We start from the raw sequence: 22,786 nt of genomic DNA, 5'->3' as shown, positions 1-22,786 counted from the left end.
CTTCACTTATCACTGACAAGTTCACACTTCTTTGGGTCACTAAAATAATAAGCATGTATTATTAGATGTAGAACAGGTCAAATTAATCATGTTATATATATGTTGAAGGAAATGCATCTCCCATGACCACTTGCAGCACCCAGATATGGATGATAATTCCATCAAGCCTTTGATGCCAATTTGTACTTGGCTTTATAATTTTCAGTTTGCCCTTATGTCCTGCTTTACATTTGTATAGCTTGTTATAATTTTGAAGCATTTTTGTATACCATAATTTCTTTTTGTGTGATATTTCAGACATGGCATTTCAGAAACTTGAATCCCCTAGTGTTTGTTTTCAGTTGGTTGTGACCGCAGCTTTATTAGTTATTCCGTGTGTTTTCAATAGTTAATATTTACAAAACACTAAACAAACTCTTCAAGATTGCTTTCCATAATCTCCTTTTCCATTTGTCAAGGATGAGAGCTACAGAGAGAAGAGTCATAGTGACTCACCCTGTGTCACAGAGTTTGTGAATTTACTTTCAAAGGAGAATCAAGGGTCCCTGGTTTTCAGTTCTTTTTTTTTTTTTTAATTTCTCCAAGGGTCATGCAGATTTGGAGACTTACAAAGGGATAGCATTGCTGAGTGGAGAAACATTTGACTCAAGTATTCTTTTACCCCTAATGTCCCTTTTACCATATATTTCCTCCCTATATTCAAGTTTTCTTTTCCATCATCTCCCCAGTAGATGCTGAAAACCATTTCTTTTTGAAGAGCTAGTTCATATGATAAAGACCCAAAGTCTCAATAAAATCTATTAACCTGTTAAGAGTAAGTATATGCATTGTTCATTGGAGAGCATGATGCCATATTCTACCCTGTCTGCTTGGGAACAAGGCCGATGGCAGCACAAATTAGCATAAGAACAGAGCTTTATCACAGTAGGAATGAGACACGAAACAAAAATAAAGTGAGTAAATCTATCAAATATTAATAGAGGAAATTGTAGTAGATGCAGGGAACTTGGACTCCAGAATTGTAGTAACCAAGCTGGGAAGGAAATGGACAGTTAAACAAAGTAGGGCTGTTTCTTTTTTTCGTTGTTTGATGAAATAATTTTTGCCCCTTTTAAGTGGTATGTTAAGAGAGAGAGAGGGAGCCTAGTATATCTGAAACAAAGAGCTTACACAGTCACCAAGCCGGCTGGTTTTTATACCTTTCTTTACTGAGTATTGTCCTTCAGTACAATACAGAGCCATTTCTTTGTTCTCACAAGCTAGCAGTTAAATTGTATGTAAATGTATGCAAATTAGATGCTGTCTAATAAAGAGAGTCATTAGATGGAAGAAATATTTAGTTTAGAAAAAAAAGCAGGTGTATTGTGTAAAAGAAAATGCAAGGCTACAAAAAAGCCCAAACTTTTGTGGACAGTTATCGAAAAAATTATTAAAGACTTATGTCTTCCTGACCTTTCCTTTGTGCTTATATACATGTGTGTGTTTTAAAAATATTTACATATAAAACTAGGGGATTGGCTTCTTTCCCAGAATTACTGGAAGCACCTTCACCAGGAACATTTGGACTTGAATAATCTCCACAGCAGCATTTTCCTTCTTGAATTAAATGAATAGTAAAATGATTGATTTGCCTAAGAACACTGACTGCTTATTTGGGTTCCTTTCCTGTAGGTTGATAGAGGCTTAGTGGCTCCATGGTGTGTATCTTGCAGTTGGTCATCTTGGCTATTTTAAGATTTCCTTTCCACACTACTCCACTCCACCCTCTAATATGAGCTTCTTAAAAGAGACCTCGACTATAAGCTCCTTGAGAGGAACCAACAGTTCCTTTGAAACTTTATCAATGCTGTATTCAGTGTTTAGCACAATGCAGGCTTGCATTTAGCAGTTATATGGTAAATCACTAGTGAAAAAAAAATTTTACCATCCAAATTTCCTTAAGTCAGCTGTAAGGCAAAGATGAACAGGGAGCATAGTTTCTCTTTAGGAGTTAAAGGTATCAGATAGATATATACATATTTAATATATAGTACACTGTACAAAATAGAGCTAACAAATAAAATATGGAAGCATGAGAGAGAAAGAGAGCATTTCCAACTTATAAGTATCATAGATGATTTCTAGGAGGAAAGTGGAACTGAACTAAGCCTCGAAGTTGTAAGGAACAGATGGTTGGCTATGGTGGGGTAGAGAAAAGCAATGCTGCAGAATTCTCTGTGTTGTAGTCCCAAATTAATAGTAATGTACTAGATTTTCTTCTAGTCTCTTTTGAATTTCCAGCAACAGCTTGATTTTAACCTCCGCAGAAACACAAATGAGAGCTGTGATGGAAACAATAATTACTAGAGTCCAGTTTTAAGTCCAAGTCAAAATTTTAGTCACATTCAACCCTGAATAGGAAATAAGGTAAAACATGCAACAGGACTTTATAACTTTTTAATTTTAAGGCATTATAAATATAAATTTTTATTTTATCTTATTTTTTTTAGAGATGGGATCTTGCTCTGTTGCCCAGATAGGAGTGTGATGGCACCTTCTTAGCTTACTGCAGCCTTGAATTGTTGGGCTCAAGAGATCCTTCTGCCTCAGCCCACTGAGTATGAGGATCCAAAGGCATAAGAATGACACAATGGTCTCTGGGTACTCAGGGAGAAAGGGTGTGAGGGATAAAAGACTACAAATTGCGTGTGGTGTGTACTGTTCAGGTGATGGGTGCACCATAATCTCTCTCACAAATCACCACTAAAGAACTTACTCATGTAACCAAACACCATCTGTTCCACAATAACCTATGGAATAAAAAATTAAAAAAAAAAAATCAAACAACAGGTGCATGCCACCATACCCTGCTAATTTTTAAAAATTTTTTGTAGAGATGGGGATCTTGCTATGTTGCATGGTCTTGAACTCCTGGACTCAAGTGATCTTTCTGCCTTGGCCTCCCAAAGTGCTTGGATTACAGGTCTGAGCCACTGCATGGAGCCTAAAATTTATTATTCATAATGTATAATACTGTCCATGGTGTGAAATAAAATTTAGGGGATAGGAGATTTAGGGACTTAGAATGGAATATCGCATGTATGTAAAGTGTCTTATAATTTGAAAATCACCTTCCTAAATTATTTTAATTACAACTATTGATGTAGCAGAACCTGTAGTATTATTTTCATTTTGCAGATGAGGGAACTGAGGTTCCAAAAAGTTAAATCACTTAACTAGTAAATGTCACAGCCAGGTTTTCCTGATAGGTTGTCCAGTTCTTTCCACGTGCCTCACTGTCACCCAGAAGCAACACATGGGAGAGTTATATAGTTATAGAAGCAGCATATATCTTGGTTTCTAATTTTCTTCTAAATATTTTTCATTGATTTGGTTTTATATCTCCGTTTTCTCCATTTTAACATGGGTAAAATATGTAAGACCAAACTGAGGGAGATGTATATGGGAAAAAAACTGGTTATTTTGGTAACTGATATAGATATGAAAACCATAATGAGTCTGTGGATTGCAAGCATTTTAATTTATTTTCTTGACTTTTGAGTTAAAGAAAAGATTTCAATGTGAAGGTGCAAAATATGCTGCACCGAACTAATCTTGGAGGTAACCAAAGGGCTGTGGGACTAACAGCTTTTGATATTACTTAGTGCTTATTATTGTTATTATTATTATTTCTTTTTAATTATGCAAAGTGCTAATCAGTTTGATTATGCACAGTGCTAATCAGGTTAATTATGCAAAGTGCTAATCAGTTCTTCTTGAAGCACACGAGGAGAGCAGAGGTGCTGGCGGTGAATGGCATAGCTAGATGGGGGTAGTCACGGCAGTCATTCCTTATTAAGATAGGAGTAGACAAGATAGCAAGGGGGATTTATCCATAAAAATAAAAAGGAAAAGAAAGAGGACTATAAGCACATGAAAGATTGTAATTTGGACAGGACATTGCTTACACATAGAAAGCTCTTCCCCCCTGTTGCATACTTTGGTTGGATAGTCTCTGCTATATTTTGAAGGCACTCATTTGAAGCCAAAAAGACTGCAGAGGGAAAGAAACAGAGTATTGTATAGCTAGACAAGTTGTCAAAACAACTTATTGTAGTTGGCAAGCACCAATTCCTGGGAGGACAGTAAAGGAAGTAGAATCTAATAGACCTATACATGAAAAAGGACATCAATAAAGAGAATTGAAAAATTAAGGGAGCGCCATTCTGATAAAATAAACAGGGCCATCTCACTGTTGCATTGTTATTGGGACAGCCGTCTGTGTAGCCTATTTCCTGAGGTGAACTGAGGGCTGGCTTCTAGGTGGTGGCAGTGGTCTCTATTGAGAGTGGTGATGACGAATATGACAATAAGGGTTTTATGTAATAGCTCCTAGTTGGATCAGCTTTGCTGCTGCTGAAATCAAAGTGAATTTTAATATTAACTTGCAGGTCTATGCTTATTAAGCTGGGTGACTTCCTGTGAAGATGAGTTTATAGAAATATGTTCATATGTTTTTATAGAACAATGACAGTGGTCCTCCCCTAAGAATGCCCTTTGTATTCTGTCCTCCTGTTCTATTCTGTGGTTTGATAAGCTATCAGTGAAATGCTGTGATACCTACTTGTTTGTATTCAGAGAGCAGAAAGCGTTTCACTATTACTTAGTGAATATTCATTTTTTAAAAAATGTTTTCAGTCCATTAGACTTTTCCTTTACTCTGGAATTTAAGCAAATGTATACCTTATTTATGAAAGGGAGGGTCTGCTTCCCCCCAGATAACCTGACAGAGTATTTATTTACCTTTTCTTTTTAAGCCTATGTCTAAGCATAGCTCATCTTCACAAATGCATGAAGTGATCTTATTTCTGGAAATGTCCAGATAATGGTAAGAGTGCTACAGAGGCAAAGTCATTGACGATATCTCCAGAATAGGGTGCATTCATAAGTTATTTCTCCAGAAGTGTTGGTTCTTGGATAAAGACAGGCTTTCAGTTTTCATTATTTCTTTACTAGGACCAATTTCATTTTAAAATTTGAAGAAAATGACATAAATCTTTGGTTTCCAAGGAGAATCTGGAAAGAAATAGATTGTTAGAGGACAGCGCCTACAAACTGAGAAAACCTGTTGGGGGCCCTTTGGGAATTTGGCTGGAAAATTCTGTTATAAGCAGTCCTTCTGCTCAGCTTCATGGGAACATAGCTTTAGAAATGAAATATTGCTTCTTGTTCCCCACCCCCCAAAAACTAAGATAAGGATGAAATATTCATACTAATCCTTTATTTTCAGAACCTTTTGAGTTATTTCTCAATAAATTTAAATTTGTCCTTACTGATTTTACCCAAAGGGTACTTTGTAAATTCTATCCATTGATAGTATGCCAAACTCTTAATTCCTGGTGAAGGCATTTTAAGCCAAAGATGTTGCGACATAAAACATTTATAATGTCACTGGGATGTTGAAAGGAGAAAATCATGTGATCCAAATGGCAAATAGAAATAAAGTTAGTAACATCTAACTAAATATGACCAGTTTTCTATTTAATTACATGCTTGCACCCACTTCACACACGTTCCCATATATGAATCCGTTAATTTCTTCACTAAACCATGTTATTTGAACAACTGATTTTTTTTAAGTGTTCACTATGTGCTAGTTGTAGTACCATAAACTCCCCTAGATACTGGAGCTACGATTGACTGAAAAAGAGACCAGATACCTGGCATCACCCACACAGGATGACATGATAGTTTCTCATGATATTCAGCCTTAGAAACCAAGCTTTTGTATTTCATTTCTTCTCAGAACTTCTTTTAGTAATCTATATTATTCAACTGCTGGGCCTAAGTATCTTCAATTAGTCACAAAATAAGAGGTAGGACTAGATTGTTTCCAAGGCACCTTCATCTCATTCGTATTCGCTGTCCTAAAGTCTATTAGTTGATTAGACTATAAGTGAGATTTATCCATTATTACCACGTGAACATCCTTAGAATCATACAGAGTTCTTTTGGACTTAGATCTTTTAGGAAATAAGTAATTTCTAGCCAATTCTGTGGACACTGCCTCCTTGGATTTAGGCCAAAACTGAATGTAGAAAGGGTGGACTTTTAAATACTCCACAGTTTGAATTTTGTCACTGGCAGTTACTAGCTGAGCAATTCATAACCGCTTTGATCCTCTGTTTCCTCTTAGTCCCTACTTCAAACAGTGGGTATGAGTATTTACTAAATACTCCATAGTCAGTCCTTTTTTTATTTCTGGCAACTGTAGCCTTCATGGCTCTTGTTATGAAAAATATCTCGAGCTAATTCAATTTCCTTTCCCCAAATGTCTTCTTTCTGCATTAAGTCAATATTTAAGTTAACTCAGTATTTTCTCTCCCATTATGTCTTTACAGTTTTATTTCTTCCTGTTCTCTTTCATGTGTACTTTTACCACCTCCCTACTCATACTGAGTCTACTTTTGGTTACTTAAATTTTTCATCATATATAACATGATCTTGGTTACAACAACACAAAATGTGTGCAACTGTAATTCAAGTCAATTAAAGAGAAATATGTTTTCTCCGTCCAACCTGTACCATAGTTGTTTATATTTTTGACTTACTAGTTTACTGGAAACCTCTTGAGTACAAGGGTTGTGGTTTTAATCCTTGTGTTTCCAGTATCTAGCACTGATTCTGCCAATAAGAAACTCACAACCTAGCAAAGAGAAAGAATTTAAAAGCAGGAGGATATATGATCTCTTAGTGGAATTTTAAAGCAACAGAATATATGATCTATTAGTAGGAAAGTGGAGATGTTGGGAGAGACTCATGGAACAGATATGGGAAGGCTTTATGGAGCAAATAATATTTGTGTTTATTTATTTAAAAAGGGTACTTAATTTATTTTTCCTGACAGGAAAAGAAAGTAAACTCTAGGCAAAAAGATCGTGAAAAAGACTCATGCATACAAAAAGTTGGGAGGAAATGGGACCGTGAGACAGAAAGGAAGATAAGAAGGGAAGATTAGAAGCATATTATGAAGGGCCTATGTGTTATTTAATCTTACATGAATAATCCTAGCTTTCCAAAATAAGTATAAGTAGTTGTGCTATAGAGTATGGTGTTGCAATAATATGACTGTTAACTTGTTTATGAAGAAGACATAGTAAGAATCTGCAACCAGCGAATACAAGAAAAAGACAATGAGAGATCATGTCAGAAAAAAAAGTCTGGATCTGGGTTGCAACTCTACCCCACACTTGATTTGTGACCTTAAATAGTTAACTTCATCCTCCTAAACCACATATCGTTTAAGATCACTCACTGTTATCTCCTTTCAACCTACATGAGTTTAAATCACTTTTACTGATTATTATTAAAGAGAGCACCTATTTCGGATGCTTTAGATACCGGAGGTTGAGAATAATTGGTATTTTTTAAGAAGAAAGATAAATTTTATACCAGTATCACATTTAGCCTAAGCTGGTGGGAGGGCATTTGGGAAGATGAAAAAGATGGCATAAAAGAACAATATTGTTCTGACCAGAAAAAGGCAAAAAGGATCTCTAAAAGTAAAAGTAAAGTTATAGCTTAAACTATCTAAGGAGGCAGAGATATTGAAAGATGAATTTAGCTGAGTTCTGCATTTGAAGAGAAACATTAATCCCTGGACCTTAAGAGACCATAGATTTCCCTGATTTGTTGACACTGTATGTTGGAAGTTAACTCCTATGATTGGTAACTAATGAAAAAATGAAATGAAAGGGGAGATGAGGCAGGGAAGATAATAAGAGGGTACTGGCCAGTGGTTTCCAAAGCTTTGAGGTGTACATGTATGTGGTTGGGACAAAATTAATTTCTTGACAATAGTCATAGCCTTCTCCTTTCTTTTATCACAGAAGATAATTATTCTTCTCATTCTCTTCTATTTCTTCTAAGAACTCTCTTCATGCCAGCTAGGTGTCAAAACTTGGGTAGTGTAGAATCAGAGGAATAAAAAACAGAACTGGAAAAGTTATCGTAGGGGAGGGGGGCTCAAAAATGTCAAAAGTTTACTTGGGTAAAAGAAACGGGCTAGAGATAGAAGGAAAAATGAGGAGGGAGGAAAGAAAAGTACCCATAAGGGATAGATGGGATGGAGAAAAGACTTAGAGGTAAAAGTAAGGGTAGAGAGAGATTTTTGATGCACAGTAACTGTCCCTGTGGAGAATATTTAAAGTGGCCAAGATGAAGAAAAGAGATTTTCTCTCTTACTCTTCTTGGTTTTTTCTTGAGAAACCGAATGAATATTTGATTTTTTTATATATATTGGGGTGTGTGTGTGTATGTATGTGTGTGTGTGTGTGCACATGCGTGCATGTGTGTGTCTGTTTCTGCTTCGCTACTATTTCTTTGGATTAAAACTCGGAATGACCTGTGCCGTGACTTTGTTCCCCCATTCCCACCACCATCAGCAATATAACACAACGATGAAGCAAGGCTCAGAATGTTCAGTTCTTTATAGTCAGTAGACTTCTATGATTAACGCTCCATTAATCACCAGTTCTTGGTGTTAAGTTTAACCCCATAAAAATACAGGAGTGGAGGAGATGACAGTCCTCTCAAGATGGCCCTAATTTCTTGGGGATTTCACCTACATGATGATCTTAATTCATGTGTTTTTACTTGTTAGGGGTCAGATGAACAAAGCAACTTTTATTAACTATGACAAATTTGTGCTTAGGTGAGAGAAAAGACCTCTACTTTTCAAGCATTATTATTTTCTGGAATAATCTTTGGGGATTAGGTAGCCAATTAATCAAGAGCCCCATAAGAAATGTTAGCAAGTAAGACAATGTCCAGTAAAACACTATTAGCCAACATTGTTATTCAGGAATTACCAAGTTCATGTAGGGTACCTTTGGCATCATGAAATTATTCTCTGTAAGATTGACCTACCACCAATGACATTTATGTATACACTTTAATTGATGTGTGGGAACTTGGTGCCACCCTACAGCTGAGATTTCAAGGATTGTGTGAAGATTTCCTGACAGTAATTACACATTTTTTATCCAATAGATTTTCTGTATTATCACATGTCCATTTTAGAAATTTTCCTTTGTTTTTATTTTTGGCATTAAAAAAGGAATGCAAACTTCATAAACTTACATTTATACTACTTGTTTGTAAGAATTCCGAGTGGGTTATGTAACATCAAGCATATGGCTATACAAAGATTAGAAAAGCTGTGGCCATCAGGAATAAATATTGGTGATAACACTGATGGGATTTCACACATATAGTTTATTGTGAGAAAGACTTGCACAGAACTTAGATCAGGAAATAGGCTTTTTTTGATGAAAATATTAAAGTAAGCATTTGTTATTAACATGGTAGGCTTTGAAATTTGGCTTTCTACTTCCACTTAAGAGGAAACACCTTAAGTCTGATGAAATTTTTCCTTATGGCATTTGAGAGTACTTAATCTAGTATAACTAGATTAAACCCCTAAGTAATTCAAACATTTCAAATCAATAAAATATCTCTGAATAGCAAAATGTACCACTGCTACAGATTCTTCCATGATATGAAAAACACAGAAGCAACAAATGTGGACTTGATTTAGTGGTCAAGGAAAATTATGATGCAAAGAAGAACGAATAAAGAATTATTTTAGTATTGGGAATGAAAAACTACCACAATTCTTAAGGGTATACATTAGCAGAACTTGGTTTGGGTTAAGTAGACTTAAAGCAAGCTTCTTAAGGAGTTTTGAGGATCACTTTTTTTTGTATCATGAATTTATGCTACATCACAGATGCAGAAATTGGAGAAATGTGAATCTGTCTCTCTTTTTTTTTGACATTGATATAGCTTCAGTAACCTCCTAAGAGGTTTGATATCATTTGAAATTTTTAGAACATGGATACCTCTAGAAAAAATGAGGAGGTGCCAGTAGCTCCTCAGAAGCAGCCAAGCTTCACACTGAAGGAAGATTCATAAGGCCTTTATAAAGCAAAAATATTTGATCAAAACATTCTTATCATATGGAACCTTTTTCCTGCATAAAAAAATAACTGTTAGGGTAATTAAATTGGTTGTTTGCAGTTTCTCTCCTTTCCCCTCTTCCCTCTTCCGCCTGCACAATATTGTTCTATTGAGTTGTCCTGATAAGATTAAAAAATGATCAAACCAACCCATACACATTTTATTATGAAGAAAAAACACTTTGAAGGATTCTATTGATACAAGCTAATGCAAGGTGACAATTTGTTTATTAAAAAGTGTTTTGAATATCCACTTCCATTGATCATGTGCAACTGGTGTGAACAAAGATCCTGTGTATGGTAGAGGACTTATATTTGCATTTCTTTGTATATTTAAGCATTTTTAGCAGACTTATATTTCTGTTTATTGACAGTACTCCTTAGATATTTGTGCAATCATATGTATACATCCACAGCAGACATTTGGGTAGGTAGTGAAGGTAAGTTCTATAGTAAATGTAACTAGAAGAACATATAAATTAGTTGTATTAGTTTTGATGCTTTGGGTAAAATCGGTGTGCTACATGAACCTCCAGTTACATAGTATAATATATTGTCCTGTGCTCAGAAGACATGAAGGCAAACTGAGAGTACAGAAAAGCTGTTGGTTTTGTTTGGGGGAGTTCCTGGTTTTTCATCTGCTTGGGGAAGGAGCAGGTCTTACTGTCAGTTGCCAAGTGCTCTGATGCTTAGAAATGTGTCAGCTGTGGTTACTTTGGAGATTTGGGCAATGATAAGCACTTTTCCTTGAGAAAAACTAAGCATAGATACCACACATTGGATTTGGACAAATTGCTTTTATTTTCTTTTTCTTTAAAAATCAAATTGGCTTTTCCTTCTTGTCCCAGCTGTTGCGGCTTCCTTGTTTTTTAGCTTAGATGATGGGAGAAACACATGTTCCCTGAGATCCAGAGTAAAGCTCACTTATTTTCTTCCTGTACAGACTACTTGTAGTCACGATACTGGCCCCAAACCTAACTGAAGTTATTCAGAAGAGATTTGACAGAGATGGTGTCTAATAGGTGATGAGCTGGAGTAATTGAGTGAGTATTTCAAGGATTTTAATGTAACTCACATATATTAGAAAACTTTAACTTGCCATCTCTAGCATATTTAGACCTGAAAATTTCAGGGACCTAACCTGTTCCATAGAGAAGTCTTTTTATTCTCCTACGGTTATAGCGGAAACAAAGTATGTATGTAAGAGTTGGACTAGGGCCAGGTGCAATGGCTCACGCCTGTATCCCAGCACTTTGGGAGGCCGAGGGTAGTGGATCACTTGAGGCCAGGAGTTTGAGACCAACCTGGATAGCATGGTGAGATGCCATCTCTACTAAAAATACAAAGTTAGCTAACCGTGGTGGCGTGCGTCTGTAACCCTGGCTACTTGGAAGGCTGAGGCCTGAGAATCTCTTGAACCTGGGAGATGGAGGTTGCAATGAGATGAGATTGTGCCACTGCACTCTAACGTGGGTAATAGAGTTGGATTGGTTGAAGTAGTACACAGTAAGGCATTAAACAAATATGACCTTTTCTATAAATTCCTTCACTTTCCCTGTAACCTATTACCTTTCTAAGGGAAAGATCACATCTATATTTCTAGTCAGCATCATGGTAAAGAACCAAGATTCCCTTCCAGGTTAAGGTAGTGGAAGGTGAAAGTGGCTTTTCTTCTTGATATCTGGATCAACCTGGTTTTCCTACCATCTCTTATTTCACATAAACAAGCCAATCATCTGACCTAGCTGCAGATTGTGTTTTGAAATTTGCCTCTACCCCTGATCCTCTCTTAAAAGCCCAGTGCACACAGAGCATTATCCCCCTCATCTGGACCTTTCTTTGCTCTTGATGAAGGGAGATTTTTCATCCTATAATTCCTTTTTTCTTGGCTTTTCTTGGGAAAGCAGTTTAAGAAGCTAATTTCCTTCTATGCAGGTATACATTTTATTGCTTCTGTGAAAACAGTACATAGTTAACTATTTAACTGTTAGTAACTGGTTACTAATTTTGTAACTATTTCTGGGTGTCAGAAAGTATGTACTGTTTCCAGAGAAACAGAACCAATAAAATATATACCTGTATAGAAGAGATGTTTTATAAGGATTTCACTCACATGACTGTGGAGGCTCACAAGTCGCAAGATCTATAGTCAGCAAGCTAGAGGCCCCAGAGAGCCAATTGCTGTCTTCACCCCTTACTGTATAACAATAGGCAAGTTACTTAACTTTAGCTTCCTCATCTCTACATCTGAGATCATGACACTACATACTTTGTTGAATTATTATGAAAATTAAATGGAATAATGCATGTAAAACAATTAGCATCCATAACTGCAACATAACTTAGTACTCAGTGAAGGATAGCTATTATTTAAATACATGAGGAAATAAAGTTTCATGTTGGTTAAGATCTTTGCCCAGGGTCACGTAGCTAGTAAGTGGTGAAATTGGGATTTGAACTTATACTGTTTGCCTCCAAAATTATGCATTTAATTCCTCTCTATTAATCTCAGCACAGAAGTAGAATAATATAATGGTTAAGCCTCTGGTGTTGGACTCCATGGATTCAAATCTTGGCTATCTCATTTACCAGAAGGCTTAAGGCAAGTTAGTTAACTTCTCTGTACTTTAGTTTCTTCATCTCCAAAACAGAAATGAAATAGTATTTTTCCTGGAATCACATAGAATCAAATCATTTCTAAGGATACTGCCTTTATCCATGAATTTTACATGATAGAATTTAAGACACAGGATTTCTTTATTTTCCTTCAAATTATACTGGTTACTGATATGGGTAAGATTTATGAAATCTAGTGAAGTACTAAAAATATGCTAACATATTCGTAATGTTATGGATAGCATGGCTTTGCAACAAATTTCTTCAGAAACTTTTTCGAGAGAGAGAATGAAAATGATAGTTTTCATTAAGAATAATTGTATGTGTCTTCAAAATGAAGTTCAAATCAATGGCTAGGAGGTGGAAGGAAGCCAAGAAAGAATCCATTATAAGGTGGAAACCATAAGGCCTCTTTTTGTGACTGTGTCTTGCCTGTTTAAACAAAGTGATATAAGTAAGGTCTGCCACCTAGAACCAAATACTTCTTTCTCTAGTACTTAAGACTTAAGAGTCAGAATTTGAGAATACTGTATGTGAGTTCTCATCTGTCAACCAAAAACAGCTGAAAAGGCAGGAGCCCTGGAGAACTGTTTCCTACATATGTATTTGTTTTTAGAAAAACGTGTTTGTTTAAAAGTCTAAAAACCATGGAAATGGGTACCATGGAAATACATAGTTGAGGGGTATAAGCCCTAGAAGTGTTGACTCAATTCTTGATCCTTCTGTGTGATGGATTAAATGCCACATGCTTCAGTTTGCTGTGTGGGCTCTTTCAGCTCTATTTATAATAGATGGCAATCCTGTATGAAGGACATAAGAAACTTTCTGATTTTTTTTTGAGAGATTAATGAGAAGTTGGTTGTCATCTGGCTGTTGCTAATGGGAAGAAAACTCCAGAGAATATAATAATGTATATATTACTCTTCTATCCAAAAATTTTATATGAGGTTCAAATTAATATCTAGGGTAGCCCTAAAGGAGAAACATAAAATCCATATGCAGATTGAAGAAGTATGGCAATGAAGGGGCAAAAGTTAGAGTTACCCTCTTGCCTCAAAGTGGTTGGAGAAGTTATAAGCCAATTGCATATATATCAGTCTTAACACTTTTGTATACATCTCAATTTCTTTTGAAACTTAACTCCTGAAGTCATAGTTAGAAATCTGTCTTCTTTACCAACTTCCTCCATGCATTACCTATAGCCCATATACCTCCTACAATTTGGAGTCTTCTCAAAGCAGGCAGTATTTGTAGATAGTATTATATGAAAATGTAGGAATTAAATGAAAATTTTTATGGTAAACATAGATGGAAATGTACTCTTTGCTATTGGATAATAGCTACTTTAAGTATTTTCTTCCTTTGAAAAATGTTGTTCATGTCAATTGCCAAAAAAAAAAAATTGTTAATTCTATGAAAATAAAAAGGAAAAAGTACTTAAGAAATAGGAGATCAGCAGGGAAAGTATAATTGAGTCTGAAAATCTTTTTTTTAATCTTGGCTAAATAAGAAATGATAAGAGGTACAATACAATAAGAAATGAGAGATACTGAGGTTCAAGCAGACTGTTTCATTTAACTCCATTTAATTTTATTGGGTTGAATTTGATGGAGACAATGTCAATGGACATATATACATGAAGATTGGTAGTGAAATGCTTGGGGCTGTTTTATCATTGTCATGAACATGTGCAAACAGAAAGGGAATGCTAAGTAATTCTGATTGTACTAGTTATTTTTTAGATAACAGATTTCAGTTTTACAAATTCACTGAGCCAGCAGGTGGAAGCAGATCTGTCACCTGTATCTAGTTCTTTATTTCAATATACTAGAAAAGCAAATACATCAATATCGTGTTTTTTTTATTTTCTTCCTTTGCCAGGATGTATTTAGGATGTTTTCTCAGCATTATTGAACTCTCAGCTGAAATATAAGTTTCAGCATCCTTTTTAGAGGAAGAAGAAAATGTAAGTGGGCTTCTAGCAATGTTTAATTGCTGATAGCAATTAAACACCAAATTTTAGGTCCCTTGGCCTCTTTGGTTTTCTTATAGGTGAAGTTTATATACTATATCTGAAGAATTTCATTTACAAACAGAAATACTTCCAAAAGCTGCATTTTGTGTCCTGCAAGTAAAGCCAAAAGAAGTGATATTGTCTTCAAGTAACAGAACACCTCAGGCAGATTATCAGAGTAAAATAAATTAAGATATGTGTACTGCTCAACAAGCTATACTTTGGTAAGTTATGTTTTGACAGAATTTGTTTAGTGGACACAGGTAGCCCGGTTTTAGTCCCACAGCGTAACCTCAAATGAGGTCATTAGCCCTGAAAGCAGTGATTTCTAATTAGCCCATATGTGAATAGAGTTGTAAACTCTTACAAATCTCTAGATTATTTATTTTCCAATACTTTGTGCACTTCTTTATTTCTATTTTATTGCAGTGGCATTAATCTTGAACTTATCCATTAAGAGTTGTAACTAGGTTGCAATTTGAAACAGCCCAGATGAAGCTTCAGATTGTGTTTGTATAGAAGAAGTTAAGAATTGGCAATATGAATATTCAATATAGATAACTCAGACCTTTCAGAACTGATCATTTGACCTAAATTAATTCTTAGATATTGGTCATATTCTGTAGGTGATTTTTAAATATCCTCTCCACTTTATGGGATATATGTTTTAATTAATCAGTACAATTATTTTTTGCTGTAGTTTCCTCCTGACTATTTAGAAGAAAACCGAGTAGTTGAAGCCTTAGTAAATTAGGAGGATAACATGGTAAAAACAAACAGAAGTCACTAGTTTATAGAAAAATCTTGCCTCATAATTCCATTGTATATGAAGATATTTTCCTCTTATACCCATAAAAAAATAATTTAAGTTCTAAAACAAGGACCTTGTCTTCATTCCTAGGACCCCTTCCAATACCTGGCAAATAGTATGCATTCAATAAATTATTATTGAATAAATGAACTTTATTGTAAAGAGGATCACTATTATCCTTGATTTAGTCATGCATTGGGTCAAATAAAATATTTTCTCCTCTGCTGCCAAAATGAAATGTTTAATATGATGTCCCCAACTTACAAACAGGTTGTGCTTCAAAATTCAGACAGTTTAGTCTTCTGGAACGAAGTAAGCTTCTCTTATTCATACATTTATTGTAACAAATGCCAACTCAACCCACACTACAGTCCAGGTATGTTCTCGGCACAGATCATACAGTAGTGAACAAGGCACAAAAATCCTTGTTCACATGGACTTGTACACTTTACCTGCTAGAACTAGATCTCCTAGAACTGTGCCTGACCCAGAATGCACATTCAATAATTGATAACTACTGTTTTTAAAGAATAACTCTACTATTTTCAAGGATGTTTGTTCAGAGTTTTAAACTGAGCTATCAGCTTACTTCATGTCCCAAAACAAAATTTAAATGAAGCACTAGGTTTAAAAAAAAAGATGCCATTTTAGATATGTTCTTATCTTATTTTATTAATCTTCCCTAGGCATCCACTTTCAAAACAGAGGCATCTTCCCACTTAAAAAAAATTATTTGCCATGTGGTCTTGGCAAGTCATAGCCATGTGATGCTCACCTAAAAATAATGAAGATATGATAATTTTCTAATTCACAAAGAGAACACAGCAGAAGTTAGTAAATTAATGTTTGCACAGTGCTTAGAAATCTGAGGTTGAAATTACTAAAATAAATGTACAGAACTATTATTGCTACTAAAATTATGATGACAGACACTTTTTCCTACTGAAAACATACCTCAGTGAATTGGTGTTTATATTTTTAAAGTTGTATGCTACATTAAATAAAATGTTCCATGTGTATCTAAAGGAAAAACAAATAAATATCACAACCTTTTATTATTATGTGATATAAAATTGCAAGGGATTCACTATTTTGGGGAAAGTAAATAGTATTTAAGACCTTATGATTCAGCAGTTTGGACAGATGGATGATTGCATCTTCTTACGTAAGTGACAGGTGGCAGCTCCAGTGAAATGGCTTCCAAAGTTCTTCTGATTTTTGCTTCTCTTTCTTGTTCTTTGGCTTGAGGCAAAGTAGCAGTGCACTCCAATTACAAGAGTAAGGAGAGTTTTGGAGTGGTGAGGGTTTGTTTTTTGGTGTGAGTGTGTGTTTGTGTGTTTTTGTGTCTTGTTAGCATTTTGGTTAACTCCATCTATTCAGCAGTCTAGCTAAATGGTGGGTAATAAATGCCCTGTAGCAATAGGCTGTGATTTCAAACCAGTTCTTAACACATTCTTCCTGGAATAGTTCTTTTTCCATGTAGAATTCATTAACTGTCTAGGGCATGAAGGGTCATTGTAGGTGACACCTTCTCTTATCAGCAGAAAATAAAGTGAGGCTTAAACTGTACAGTTTAAAGAAGAGTAAATTAAATTTAAGTTTTATTTATTTGACAGATTTAGGGAGGACTACTATATATTAGACATAGTACTGGACACTAGCGATAAACTAAGGAATAAGACAAAGTATTTGGTTCAAAGAAGTTATATATATATATATATATATATATATTTTTTTTTTTTTTTGAGACTGAGTCTCTTTCTATCACCCAGTCTGGAGTGCAATGCCATGATCTTGCCTCACTACAACCTCTGCCTCCCGGGTTCAAGTGATTCTCCTGTCTCAGCCTTCTGAGTAGCGGGGATTATAGGCACACGCTGTCACACCTGGCTAATTTTTTGTATTTTATTAGGGGCGGGATTTCACCACATTGCCCAAGCTGGTCTTGAACTCCTGAGCTCAGGCAGTCCACCCATCTCAGCCTCCCACAGTGCTAGGATTATAGACGTGAGCCACCGTGCCTGACAAAAGAAGTTATATTTTATTAGGGGAGACTGATAATAAGCAATACATAATTTCAGGAAAAATAAATACTATGAAAAAAATAAAATGAGATGGGTAAAGTTGGCAACCTATTTCAGATGTAATGGTCAGTGTAAATCTCCTGAAGAGGTGACATTTGAGGAGAAAGCAGAATAAAGAGAGAAGCATGCTAAACCCTGGAGGAAGAGCATTCCAGTCATGGGTAACAAAATGTCTTAAGGTCCTGAGGTGGGACTTTGCTTGGTGTGTTCCAGCAAATAAGTACTTAATGAGCCTTGAAAGTCTTTAAAATACTGAAGAACCAGATAGAGAGGGTTCCATTCAATCTACACATACTTGCTTTATATAACCTGTATGGCTGGAAGACACGCTTACGAGGTGATTTCCAGTTTCAGATCTTAAGATGTTTTTATCGTATTCTTGATTTTAGTGAAATCATGAAAGGAGTAAATGCCTTCAGTCAAGTGGCACAGCACTATGTCTATCTGATAAAACCTGAAGTTTAGTCCCTGAAGATGCTTTTGAAAGAGAATGCCACAAGACAGTTAAAGCACACCAGTAAGATCTCCAGGATGACTGTGAGAGCAGGAAGTAAAATGAAAGAACAGCACTGCAGGTGCTTTATTTTCACCTTTTTACCACTTAGAAAGCAACTGCTCTCACAATCATCCTATAGCATCTCCTACGCTTTGGTTTAAAGACCTTGTCAGATGCATTGAGTATGAGGGCTGTCTGTTCTAATGATGTAATCTCTGATGTTATCCTGCCTATGGAAATCTCTGATTGTTCTGATAATGTTGACACTTCTTACATGATGGCAACCATTCTTGAAGAGATTTATGAGGATTAAAAACGAACTGCCATTCACAATTGCTACAAAGAGAATAAAATACCTAGGAATACAACTAACAAGGAATGTAAAGGACCTGTTCAAGGAGAACTACAAACCACTGCTCAATGAAATAAGAGAGGACACAAACAGATGGAGAAACATTCCATGTTCATGGTTAGGAAGAATCAGTATTGTGAAAATGGCCATACTGCCCAAAGTAATTTACAGATTCAACGCTATCCCCATCAAGCTACCAATGACCTTCTTCACAGAACTGGAAAAAACCACCTTAAACTTCATATGGAACCAAAAGAGAGCCCGCATAGCCAAGTCAATTCTAAGCAAAAAGAACAAAGCAGGAGGCATCACACTACCCGACATCAAACTATACCACAAGGCTACAGTAATCAAAACAGCATGGTACTGGTACCAAAACAGAGATATAGATCAATGGAACAGAACAGAGGCGTCGGAGGCGACACAACATATCTACAACCACCCGATCTTTGACAAACCTGACAAAAACAAGCAATGGGGAAAGGAATCCCTGTTCAATAAGTGGTGTTGGGAAAACTGGCTAGCCATATACAGAAAGCAGAAACTTGACCCTTCCTGACACCTTACACTAAAATTGACTCCAGATGGATTAAAGACTTAAACATAAGACCTAACACCATAAAAACCCTAGAGGAAAACCTAGGCAAAACCATTCAGGACATAGGCGTAGGCAAGGACTTTATGACCAAAACACCAAAAGCATTGGCAACAAAAGCCAAAATAGACAAATGGGACCTGATCAAACTCCACAGCTTCTGCACGGCGAAAGAAACAGTCAATAGAGTGAATCGGCAACCAACAGAATGGGAAAAAATTTTTGCAGCCTACCCGTCAGACAAAGGGCTGATATCCAGAATTTACAACGAGCTAAAAAAGATTTACAAGAAGAAAACAAACAAGCCCATTCAAAAATGGGCAAAGGATATGAACAGGTACTTTACAAAAGAAGACATACATGAGGCCAACAAACATATGAAAAAATGCTCATCATCACTGGTCATTAGGGAAATGCAAATCAAAACTACGTTGAGATACCATCTCACGCCAGTTAGAATGGCGATCATTAAAAAATCTGGAGACAACAGATGCTGGAGAGGATGTGGAGAAATAGGAACACTTTTACACTGTTGGTGGGAGTGTAAATTAGTTCAACCATTGTGGAAAACAGTGTGGCGATTCCTCAAGGACCTAGAAATAGAAATTCCATTTGACCCAGCAATCCCATTACTGGGTATATATCCAAAGGATTATAAATCGTTCTACTATAAGGACACATGCACACGAATGTTCATAGCAGCACAGTTTACAATAGCAAAGACCTGGAACCAACCCAAATGCCCATCGATGATAGACTGGACAGGAAAAATGTGGCACATATACACCATGGAATATTATGCAGCCATCAAAAACGATGAGTTCGCGTCCTTTGTAGGGACATGGATGAACCTGGAAACCATCATTCTCAGCAAACTGACACAAGAACAGAAAATCAAACACCACATGTTCTCACTCATAGGTGGGTGTTGAACAATGAGAACACATGGACACAGGGAGGGGACCACTATACACTGGGGTCTGTTGGGGGGGAGAGGGGGGGATAGAGGGGGGTGGGGAGTTGGGGAGGGATAGCATGGGGAGAAATGCCAGATATAGGTGAAGGGGAGGAAGGCAGCAAATCACGCTGCCACATATGTACCTATGCAACAACCTTGCATGTTTTTCACATGTACCCCAAAACCTAAAATGCAATAAAAAAAAAATTAAAATAAAAAAAATAAAAAAAATAAAAAAATAAAAAAATAAATAAACCACAGTGTTTGATATACTGAGGATTGCTGTCTTCCCCATGAAGACCTATAGCAAATCATTTTATAAAACACATATTCAGATTCTAATTTTGTTGTAATTTCAGAATTTTATCAATTGAATGTCCATAGTGACAAACACCTATATAAACAGAATTACTCTCCAGTACCTTTTTTGGAACCTGAAAGATTGGGTTAGCCCTTTATTTTGTTTTGTCATTAAAGCATTGTTTAAGCCTCAGATTTGAATCTAGATATGCAGAACAGCAGAGAGGGGATGATGTCTATTAGTGACATTGTAGTTGTAAAAGTGAAGTTTGAACCTTTGCTTTATTTATGCACATACTGTACTGTCATTTGCTCTGTGCCTTTATAAAAGTAATTGAAAAAGTATTTCTTCACTAGCTATTGCAGTCTTTTATAAAAGACTATGTTTGCTTAGGGCATATTGTACATTGCAGTGTGGAGTATTGGAGGCTGTTATAAGAATGTTTGGAAATAGCTAGAGCCCTGAAAGATATCTATAGACTCTAAGAAAAAACAATGCCATAAGAAGTTATCCAAATTTTCCCCTAAATCAGTATGATGAATAGTTAAAGCATGTGAATTATGAAACAAAAATATTATTTTCTTACTCAGATTTTGTAACCTCTTTCACCAAATTAAAGGAAGGAAGAAAAGAAGATGAAGAGAGAGAGGAAAAAATGAAGGAAGAAAGAAAGGGAGGGAGGGAGAGGAGGAAGGAAGATAGGAAGGAAGAAAAGGAAGGAAGGAAGGAAGGAAAGAAGGAAGGCAGGCAGGCAGCAGAAGGGAGAGAGGAAGAATTCTCTTGTCATGTGAAATGCTCCTATGAAATTTTTCAGTCATTGTCTGTTTTTAAAAAAATATTTTTTTCTCATTATATAACCTTGAAAGTAAACTGATTTAGTGTAAGATGCATTAACTAAATGCAATTTCTGTTTTTAATAATGATAGCTCAAACTTCATGTGAGATCATACCAGCCCTCCAATATAATTCAATTTATAGTTTTGTTATGTACTTCAAATACCTGCGATATGTAGTTAATAGTAATTTTTTTAGGTAAGTAGTAGGACATCACTACAGTGATGTTATAGTGGGCTGGTGTATATCAGTAAAGTAGATTCTAATAAATAATGGAAAATACATGATATTTTGGTCTATTTTGTCTAAAAATATTCATGACAAAGAAGTCTGTTTTACTTTAATGTCCAAAGTGATAAAATGCTAGTTTGTCTGAATGAAGGAAAAGGGTGTGAAGAAAGGATTGCCCTTTTTAGGGTGAAGAATGTTTCTGCACTGCATGGGTATTCCTAGAGGGCTCAAATACAACTTTATGATAGAGAATGTGAACTTAAGATTAGACTAGTAGCTCCTAAAGTAAATGTGATGTCCACGATTTCTTTCAACATCACATACACACACACACACACACACACACACACACGAACACAAACACAAGTAGAAACTGCAGGTGCTTCCTTTTCATTGCACTATGTAAAGAGAAAATGTAAAATGGACAAGCTTTCGACAATCATGTTCTCTTCATCAAGCTCTTATTGTTATTTTAGTGAGTCCACTAAAAAGAATTATCTAGAGCTTCTTGTTTTTACTTCTTTGTGTAGTTGATGAATATGATTACCATTTTTACCTCCTGTATTTAAACCCCTCTGCCATAATCCCATATTCTGCCTAAAAGCCATGTCTGTGGGAGCTTGTTCCCTGCAATGGTTTTTAGGGATATGACTGTATTTAAGCAGGTGCAGTAAATGCAGTTTTGGCCATTTTCACTTTTGTATGCAAGTGCAAAATACCTAATATAATTAAGCTGAGATTAATAGAGACTTAGTAAAAATAAGCTTGTTTTATGAATGAAGACTTCACACTAATTCAACATAGCTTTTCGTTGACAAATGTACTGTATTCACTTATGTAGCACAACACTGTATGCCTGAAAAATGAAGAAACGTTTATGAGTCTACCTTCCAGAATTTTCCATTAATCGTCTAATTCTTTTCCTGTGGCCTGCAAGGGGAATTCGATTTTATTTTGAAGTGGAACAAAGGGATTGGCCTAGGACCACAAGGGACACTGATTGTCAGAAGCACAAGATACCTTTAGTTAATTATGTTCCTGAATTGTTCTTAGTTCTGTTTTTTCTCACTTTAGAATTTAAAGCATCCCATTCAAAATGGCCACCATACAGGGGAGGTGGGAGAGAAGGAAAATAATAAAGAACAGTGGCAACTGAGTTGAGGCTGTATAAATAAGCACATTTGCTGCGTCTCTGTTCTGCAGTTTTTATGTCCCACTGATGAGAGAACTGGTTTGAGATGTAAATTGCTTTCCTTTGATTGAACCAGGGAGGAGATGTCATGTAACTCATCTCATCAGCATAGAGCATTGTGTGCCTTTGGTGAATTATAGGATAACGGAGCTAGTAAGAATACCTTAACCTCTCTCCACAGCCCTGTTCCTATGCTTAATAACCACTAAGGGGAAGTACTTCGCTACAGTTCACCTGACTACCTTATGTGGTTTTAGCTTATTTATTAACATCCTGTCCTTAAATGTTTTGTAAAGGATCACTG

General features: G+C 35.9%; 1 protein-coding gene across 20 annotated transcripts in view; it reads left to right on the top strand.

Annotated features, from left to right (window-relative positions):
* The window catches only part of ZBTB20 (zinc finger and BTB domain containing 20), an 822,970-nt gene that overhangs the window by 260,162 nt on the left and 540,022 nt on the right, over positions 1 to 22,786 (top strand). The window contains exon 4 of one of the 20 annotated variants that reach the window (XR_010342000.1): positions 10,942 to 11,822. The exons of the other annotated variants lie outside the window; for them this stretch is intronic. The gene's annotated coding sequence lies outside the window, so the exon portion shown is untranslated. Of the gene's footprint in view, positions 1 to 10,941; positions 11,823 to 22,786 lie in introns of those variants that run through there. 20 annotated transcript variants of the gene reach the window in all.

Source organism: Aotus nancymaae, unplaced genomic scaffold (assembly GCF_030222135.1).
Source record: "Aotus nancymaae isolate 86718 unplaced genomic scaffold, 86718_ANA_hifiasm-v0.15.2.pri h1tg000011l, whole genome shotgun sequence".
Classification (NCBI taxonomy): domain Eukaryota; kingdom Metazoa; phylum Chordata; class Mammalia; order Primates; family Aotidae; genus Aotus; species Aotus nancymaae.
The sequence above is the reverse complement of the archived record's forward strand: the minus strand, read 5'-3'. Positions and strand labels throughout refer to the sequence as shown.